Source organism: Diospyros lotus, chromosome 6 (assembly GCF_014633365.1).
Source record: "Diospyros lotus cultivar Yz01 chromosome 6, ASM1463336v1, whole genome shotgun sequence".
Taxonomy (NCBI): domain Eukaryota; kingdom Viridiplantae; phylum Streptophyta; class Magnoliopsida; order Ericales; family Ebenaceae; genus Diospyros; species Diospyros lotus.
In genome coordinates this window covers 38365160-38374507 of record NC_068343.1, presented here as the reverse complement: position 1 = coordinate 38374507, position 9348 = coordinate 38365160, and the positions used below count along the sequence as shown (strand labels likewise).

The window sequence follows — 9348 nt, the reverse complement described above, 5'->3', positions numbered from 1 at the left end:
GGAAACAATTAGGAAGAAATATCCTCATTTGTTCGAGGAAATGGAAATAGAGTAGGAAATTTTTTTTCCAGAAATTGTATTCCAGAATGCCATAATTATTTAACCTTCAATCAATTTGAGTATATTTCAAATTTCGAGGACAAAATTCTCTTAAGGGGGGGAGAATATAACACCCTATATTTTCGTGAAATTTCCACGTATTATAAGTGAGTTAAAATACCGAAAAATATGTTTGAAATGGCAACAAGTGACCGAATCAGTCGCAGGGAGTGCCCTAGAGCTTAGATACCTAAGGACAAAGGTATAATTTTAACGAGCGTCTCGAGGTGAGACTTATTGCACTGAAAGAAATCAAATCAGAAATGGTTTTCGGTTAAGCTAAGTTATAACCTAAAAATACCGAATAATGGTAAAGGGCTTCCGAAAAATCGTATATATTGAGTAATTTTGAGTTAATAATTCTGGGATTTTAAGTATCTCGATAAATTTGATGTTTGAGGGTATAATTCTAATTAGAGAAATTATCGAAACGAAAGAATGATGAAATTATGAGCTTAGGTGGTGAAATGTTAAAGTTGAAAACTTGAAATATGGGCCAAAGTGTTATTTGAAAGAAGTTTAGGGTTTTAGCTTGGATTTCAAAAGATGGATTAATTCTAGTTTTGGATTTCAAAAGCCACTCAATTATGGCTTTGAGTCTTTGGAGTCCATGGCTAAGATTGTGACAAGTGGCATAACACCATTGGTTGAAGGATTCTATAAATAGGCACCTTGAGTTGCTCTCAAACCATTCCAAACAAATTTGAGGAGTTAAGCACTCTAAGAGGAGGAGCTTACTCTAGAGAGAGAGAAGGAGGTTCGGCAAGAAGGCGGGGAAGAAAGCAGCGAAGAAGCGGCGGAGAACGAGCCTCGTCGGAGTTGCGGGTCTTCGCCGGAATTCACCAAAATCAGTCAATAAAAAGGTGAGGTAAGTCCAATTTTTTTTGATAATCTTGTAGAGGGGGAAGATAGGGTTGCGTAGGTTCAAACGGGGGTCGAATCGGAGTTAAAACGAGGGAGATATGGCCGAAATACCAAACCGACACGTTGCTGTTCGGAATCTGGTGCCTGCGCGTGAGTTACACGCGCCAAATAATGGCTGCGCGTGGGGGCGCGTGGCCAGCCTTCTTGGGGCGCGTGAGGGCGCGTGAAAGGTCCTTTTTACATGAAAGTTTTCAGTTATACCCCTACTTTAATACCCTTCAACTATGTGTAAAAATATTTGAGGTTAGATTTACCAAAATACATATTTTTTGCAGAAACCTAGGCCGTTTGCTATAAATTATATCGTCGAAGAGATAACTCAATAAGGTGAGACTCCGTGAGACTCTGTGAGACTCCGTGAGACTCCTATACTCCAAATCCTATTTTTTATTCTCTTATGAGAGACTTCTATTGCATGAGACGTGTTTCGTGAAGTTCTTACACATAAACGCTTGTTATTCTCTTACGTGAAATCATGTTGCATATATGAACTGTACTTTTCTAAAAAATATATGTTGTTGGCTTTTTTAACTGTTGCATTTATAAAATTCGTGTGGCCATACTGTTGTACCTATCTGTTGTTGGCCGAGGGCAAAAGTCGGATATCTCCCGAGAGGCGCTATGCGTGCGCCATCGAGAAAGCTCTCGTGGGGAAGACCGTGAGCTTAAGGAACAACGGATGTGGTGCTTGCATGAGTGCTATGAAGTCGGGCCAAAGTGACATGGTTAGGGACCTCCCGAGAGGCGCTATGCGTGCGCCATTGAGAAAGCTCTCGTTGGAGGAGGCTAACGTGTTCACGAGGCACTTCGGAGTAGTTCTCGTTGTTTCCTCATACATTTTATACCTGATCATGCATCGATATAAACTGTTTTTGGAGTTTCTCACTAGAAGATTCATCTTCTAATTGGACTATGTCCCTGGAATATTCAAACGTTCCAGGTTCGACGAGCGGCTTTAAAGGAAAGGAGGTAGCTGAAGAATAAGTTTAATTTGCTGTCTATAGCATGTTTAGAATATTTTCATTTATATGCGAACCTATGTATGTCTTGGATATGTTTAAGACGTTCAGTTATATCTTGCGAGAGATGATGTCCATGTAATTCATTTTGTAAACGTCTTGAACAATTTTATGATAAATAAAGTATTATGGTTGTGAACCATATCAGGTTCGATCTATCTTCTGCATTCAAGATTTTAACGCCTATCTGAGCTATTCGATTATTGGGTTTGTTAAGCTGAGAAGGTGTAAATTTGGGTTTTTGGGATATTGTGTGATGTATGACAGCTATTGTTATATGAAAAATTTTTATATTCCTGAAATCCTAAATTATAACACGCTCAAGAAATTTGGAGTGTTACACCTGAGGGTGACGAATGGCCTTGGTGACCGAGTGACCTGAGGGTGACGAGTGGCCTTGGTGACCGAGTGACCTGAGGGTGACGAGTGGTCTTATTGACCAAGTGACCTAAGGATGATGAGTGGCATTGGTGACTGAGTGATCTGAGGGCGACGAGTGGCCTTGTTGATCGAGTGACCTGAGGGCGACGAGTAGCCTACAAAACGAGAGTACCGTTAGGACTCAGGTGGGGGTCCCCACGTAAACCCTCCGATGCTTCAATCAAATCTCGAGAAAATATGAAATGATGCTTCAATAACTCAAAATTGCGTACCTTGTGATGAAGGCATTGTCTCATATTTATAGTGGAGGAGAGAGAGAAGACGTGCGAGAATTAGGGTGAGAATCTCGCGGCCCATTTTGATAATTTCGTGGCCCATTCGAGAGGGAAAAGAGGAGAGATTGGCCCAAGTCCACTTAACCATGACTGAGTGGGGGGTCACTCGGTCATGACCGAGTGGGGGGCCACCCGATCATGCCTTCTTTTGCCCTTTTCCTTGGCTCGGTTTTGAGTGGTTCCCATATCTCAACTTCAAGCCCAATTTTCACATTGATTCAGATCGAATCTCTCAAAACTCAAAACACAAAAGTTGTAGATAAGTCTCTTATCTTTCCATAGGACTTTGAATCAGCTCAATCAGAGCTTGTATAAGAAAGTGACGGTAAAAAAACTAATGCAGTTTCGTACCCACTCGGCATAACCGAGTGGGTCATGAAAAGTAAGGGAAATTTGGTCTCCCCATGACCGAGTGGGGGGCCACTAGTTCATGACTTCTTTTTGGCTTTTGTCTTGGTTCGAGTCCATCTTCCTTCAATACTTGACTCTGAGCCTTAGCAGTGCAGGTGCATCAACTTCATGCCCAATTTACACCTTGATTCAGCTCGAATCTCTTAAAACTCAAAACATAAAAGTTGTATATAATTCTCTTATCTTTCCATAGGACTTTCAATCATTTCAATCGGAGCTTATATGAGAAAGTTATGTCTAAAAAACCAAAATAGTGTCATACCCACTCGGCATAACCGAGTGGGCCCTCCCTACTTGGTCTCGGCTCGACCTCTTGCTCCTTCGGCTTATTTCCTTGATCTCCTACAACCCGTTAAGCCTTTGGGCTTCATGTCCATGTATCACGAATTTTTTAGGTCTTGTAATACTCCAAGTTTGCAGGGCATATCAAAGGTTATTTGCGGATTATGAATCCTTCTGAATAATTGGGTAGGAATGATGCCTTACTAGAGGCCAATCTTGTCTTATGTGTTTGTACCGACACATTGCCAACATAATTCGGAAGCCTAATGAGTCATACGCAATAGGCACGGTCACTGGCTTAAACCAGGAGAGTGAACGTATGGTTAAGTGGGACACTTCGGCAAGAAGTTGTGCCGTCGTAGATTCTCATGAAAAAAGAACAAATAGACGTAATGATGTCGATACGGTGAGGGGTCGTCATAATGGAAAGAGTTTCCTAAAATGGCAATTAATTAAATTAGGAAGGAGTTTCTAATTTAATAATTTTCTATTTGTTGGAGTGGCAAATAAGAAATAAAATATATTTGAGCTTAAATTAATATTTGGACTAAATTGGATTTGAACCCAATATTAAATTAAATATTGTATTTGGACTAAATTGGATTTGAGCCAAATATTAAAATAAATATTATATTTGGACTAAATTAGATTTGGGCCAAATATTAAATATTATATTTGGACCAAATTAGATTTGGGCCAAATATTAAATAAAATATATTTAGGCTTGAATTAGATTTGGGCCATAATATTTTATTAAACCTATAAAAGGATTGGGCCATTTAATTATAATCCTAGTTGGACTAGAATAAACCCATTTAATTTAAGTTCCTAATTGGACTAAATTAAATGGGCCAGCCCATATCCATTAGGGTTTAAGAAACCCTAAAGCTCCTTATAAATACCCATTTATGGGTTGCCCAAATGACAGGGGGTTTTTGGTGTTGTTTTTCAAGAGTTGAAAAAACGTATTGCCGCTCACTCTTCCCCGTTTCTTTTGGCATCAATACGAAATGAGGGAGTTCTTTTTCCGTCCATACACAAGCCGCACAAAGGAGAAAGAGCTAGCACTCCTATTCCGCTCTCCTTGCCAAAGGACGCGTGCCGCGTATCACGAGTTAGAGGCCGGACACTTGCACGGCTCGAATCCGCGAACAACTCGATAATCTAAAGGTTAGATTTATTTATTTGTATGTGAATGATTTGATTTCGACGTTGATCCAATCATCGGGATCGGGGTAAGTTCAAAAATTTTGAAATATGTTGTTTGCCCCGTAGCGATCATGCTTTACTTTCAACAGCTTCATCATTTGCTCAAGTTACCACCACTTAAGCTTCTGCTTAAGTTACCGATCCTTTAATTCCCGAGGATATTCACCTACTGATGCCACTTTAGCCTCCCGTTGAAACCCACAACTAGCTGCTAGTCATAACATGCAACTACTACACTAATACTCATCTTCTTGATGGATTTCAACTATCTCCTTGCAGCACCTTGCAATCAGCTTCCCATTTTTCCCACATCAAACCAAGACCATAGTACAATAATGCCAATCAATCTAGTCAACACTGCATCACTGATCATTCAATAATGATTTTACACCAATCGCACATGGCAACATTTCCCATGTCGAACCCGTATGACCACAATTTTTACGCTGATTACACACACGGCAACGTATTAGCACTGATCAATCGCAGCAGTGTCACTTCTAGTACCCACTAAACACATTAACACCCATTCACCCATGTTATTTCATCATTAATCATATGCATGTATAGCTTAAGTCGATCCTCATGGCAACATCTCATTGCCGATTGACTATCACTATGCTAGCACTATATGGGAAGCAACCATCTGGCTCCTTTAGCCATACTCGACCATTTTATACATGGTCTGCTACCTTGACCAGCCAAGCTTCACTTATCTCTACGACTCAAGCATAATCCACATACCCATACTTCATCCTAATGGGTAATTTCACGCTTTAACTGATAACGTGCACTATCCGAATCCACACCTCGAGCTTAACGAAGTACGTACCATACCACTCTCCTAACTATGAATTCTTTTCATGCTCAACAAAGATACTAAGGCTTTTCCTATTAGCCGATGCCACTTGTCAACTAAGGCCACTTACCGCTACCTAAGAATTCTCATTGGGCAACCCCTCTTAAATAGGTTGCACCCGGTCCTCAATTTCTACCTTACTAGGCTTTTTCTTGGTTGTCAAGCCCTACAATGAGTGAATGGTCCTACCATTTTGCCATTTGGTTATGGAACCTTTAACCACAACCCATGTCATGCCTATCGTGCTTACTATAGGTCTTCGGTTCCTGTCCACTTGCACAATCACTGTGTTGCCCTTATGCACCCTGTGGGTCGTCACCTAGTCTCACAACTGGGCTGCTCCCACAAGGACACACTCGGTCCCAACACTAGTTCCCAACAGCATGGCTCGGGTCCGTCACTGCTTACATCACACCCACAACATGACTTCTAGCCTTTATTCCCACATCCACCACCTCAAGCTATCATGGTTACACCAACATCCTTGTAACGACTTTTTAGCCAAGATTACCAACCTAGTCTCAATCATCTTCGTTTATGCTACAATCTTCATATTCTAAAGCTTATCGGGCTACCTCGATATTCGTGTCTTGCCTTAAAATACGTGCATCATCTCGATTTGCATGTCAACTTCAAAATTCTCACAAGTCACTTCATCTTAAGCCTCAAAGCACTCTTGACTTAGCCTCTCAAGCTTCCTCGGTATGCGTGCTCTAGCCTCGAAATGCATGCAAATCCTCGATTCTCAAGCATCACCTCAATCCCTGTACACCATCTCAATTTTCATGCACTACCTCGAAACATGTGCCTAAACTTTTTTGTTTTCGCCAAAATCTCTGGAATATTAGTAAATCTCCATTTCCTATTTTTCTAGGATTCTCCCACATTTTTGGGATTTTTTTTATATATATAAATATATATATATATTTTTCCCCATTTCTTCCTTCCTTCTCATTCTTCTCCTGAATCTTCTTCTTCCCCTTCCTTCCTCCTCTACAACGCTATAATACCCCAAAATTTAAATGTAAAGGATGGATGATGTAATGAAGTGTGTTTTAATGAAAGTCTTGGATTTAAGTGCAAATGGAAATGGCTTTAAGGATCTAAATGCAAATAAGAAGGGATAACTTCTCCAACAATAGGAATAATTGTAATTATAAATGCTTATTTAAGAATTTTTGTGTTGGAGAAATGGGATTGGAAGGATAACCTAAAAGTCTTAAAGCATTAATTACTTACACCCTAAATTCAAAGTAAGAAAGATTTGGAAGAATTCTATTGGTTCTCTAAAAGATGAAGATAAGAAGGTTTGTTTTGAAATCCATGAAAGGGGAAAATGGAGGAATGAGATTGGAAGAATAAAAGCTTTCAAAAGAAGAAAGAATCAAATGGTAAAGTTTTCAAAGTTAGCCATCATTACTAGGGTAGAAAATAGCCAACCTAAGAAGATAAGAGCAATCTTGAAGCATGGGATAAAGGACTATAAAAGGGGTAGAAAGGAGGGCCACGTAGAGTAAAAGTGGGAGAGAAAAATCAAAGGAAAGAAGAATCCAAAGAAAGAAAGCAAAAGAAGCCAAATAGGGAGACCAGATTGAGGAAACACCAAAAATGGAGGAGAAACCAAAAATTTAAGCCACTTTTCTTTTTGTAGTGTCGTAGTACTCTGAAAGGGGAGTCCGTAGGTTCAAGCGGAAGTCGAATCAGAGTTAAAATGAAGAAGTTATGGCCGTTTTAAACATCGAAAATAAAATCCGTAAGAACCAGGGGCTCGGCACGTGTAACGCACGCGCCTGCCACAGCTGCGCGTGGCCATCCTTCTGGTGGCATGTGAGGGCACATGGCTAGGCTTCTTGCTCTATAATTTTTATGGTTTGCTCCTTAAATGATTTCCTACAATCCTATGTAAAAATATTTTAGTTTGGTGACTCAAACTATATGAAATTACAGCTTAATAAGGTTTAAACTCGTAGAATCGGTGGTCCAGCAAGAAATACAGCAAGTGTGAGTGGTTCTCTACATATTTTTTACTTCATATTGATCATCCTTTGATTCATTTGTGTTATATGTGGACATGCTCACTTACTTCCTTTGTTTGGCATGAAATTTTACTTATTTCATCACTTCATGGCAATGGTTGTTTGTGGCAAGCTAGTGGCCGCCATGAGTGTAACGCCCCGCTCCCACTTACAGGTGTTACTCGTGAACAATCACCCGTATTGTCCACCTGCCCGGCCTTTGGCGAAGGGGGGACCATGTTTCAAGACGAAACGCCCTAGGTGGGAACTAGGTTCGTCCTTCCCTTCGCTAAATCCCAGGATTCACAAACACCCTAGGACCTCACGAGTTCCTTATAACGAAGAAATAACCCGCTACGCCGGCTTCAAGATATTTCTTAACACCGGGCTAGACTAAGGGGAAAACTCATACTAAAAAAAAAAAAAATCCTCCAAGTTTCCAACATTTCATCGCTCGGGGACTCCTTCGGGGGATTTTATAAATTTTTCCATAACCCAAAATCTCCCAAAATTTGAGCCCTATCATTCCCCCTTTATCCCCAAAATTTTTTTTTTTTGGATTTTTTTTTTCTTCCTCGCGCGGGCCCCACGGCCGGCTGGGCCCTCCCTGGGCCCGGCCGCAGCCCGCGGCCGCGCGGGCTAGCCCCAACAGCGGCCGCGCGCTCCCCCGCGCGCACCTGCGAGCCCGCCTGGCCGCCTGCAGCCTGCTGCTGATGCAGCAGCCCACTGCTGCCTTCTTCATTTCTCTTCTTCTTCCTTTTTTTTTTTCTTGGGGCTTCCAAACCCAATTTCTTTTTTTTTTTTCCAGAAATTAAAATAAATGAAATACCTCACTTTTCTTCAAATTTACCTTTATTTCTCCACAAATAAGGCTTAAACAAAATTCTTAATGCTTCCACAACATACATCAACCATTCCCTAATTTGCAACAAAGCTTACACAACCCCTTGATGCTTAAATCCCCCTTTTTTTTTTTTTTAAGAATATAGCTTTACAATATATTTGCTACATCATACATCAAAAAATAAAAAGAAATTTACAACATGCTTAGGCTTCCAAAACCCAAGCTAAATTACATGAGTTCCTTGGGGTCTTCATTTCATCAAGCATACTTAACCTTCCAAGATCCCTTCCTTCTTGCACATAAGATACCTACATGGTGAGGATAAAAACCTCATGAGCTATTAAGCTCAATAAGGGTGCAATGACAATAGTATGAACATGAAAATAAATGTGATGCCAATGCATGTATGCAACATGGTTAGGGCTTCCACATCCTCACAACCACCTTAGTTTGAGGCTTTAATCTACCCTACCCCACTCAACCTTATGGCCATAGGTCCTAGCACAAAAACATGCCAATGCACACAAAGAATTCATGCATCATACTTACAACTTGCAAGCCACCATCCCATGGGGCTATCCCTTACCTTTTTCCATTCTTTGAAGTTTCCACATGCTTCTACTTCGAGGCCTTTATTGCTTTCACCCTTTGCTCTTTCTCAAGAAACCCCTTTGCATTCTTCATTTCCTTCTTCCTTTCTTCTCCATTCTTTCCTTTCTTCCTCTAAGCATTTGGCCAAAAAGCTTAGCCTTCTTCTCTACCTCCCTTTATATAGCCAAAATTCCCCTTTAATTCTCTTATTTTATTTCCAAGGAAAGAATAAATCTTAGCCCTAGGATCTCACTTAAGTTGGAAGAATACATCCTAGCCCTCCATAACAAGCACAATCCATGTGCTCTTGTTTTCTTTAATCTCCACCATTAGATTTCTTTTACTTTTGAAGACTAGATCTCAACCATTTAAATCCCTT

At 40.5% G+C, this 9348-nt stretch overlaps 1 long non-coding RNA gene across 2 annotated transcripts; it reads left to right on the top strand.

Moving 5' to 3' along the window:
• The first annotated feature begins 547 nt into the window (after positions 1-547).
• Positions 548-2167, top strand: LOC127803978 (uncharacterized). Of its 2 annotated transcripts, none has more exons than XR_008023634.1 (3): positions 548-967; positions 1299-1350; positions 1964-2167. It is a non-coding gene; the product is annotated as an uncharacterized LOC127803978 (long non-coding RNA). The 2 variants fall into 2 exon arrangements; XR_008023635.1 differs by having other exon boundaries at positions 548-1193.
• The last annotated feature ends 7181 nt before the right edge of the window (positions 2168-9348 follow it).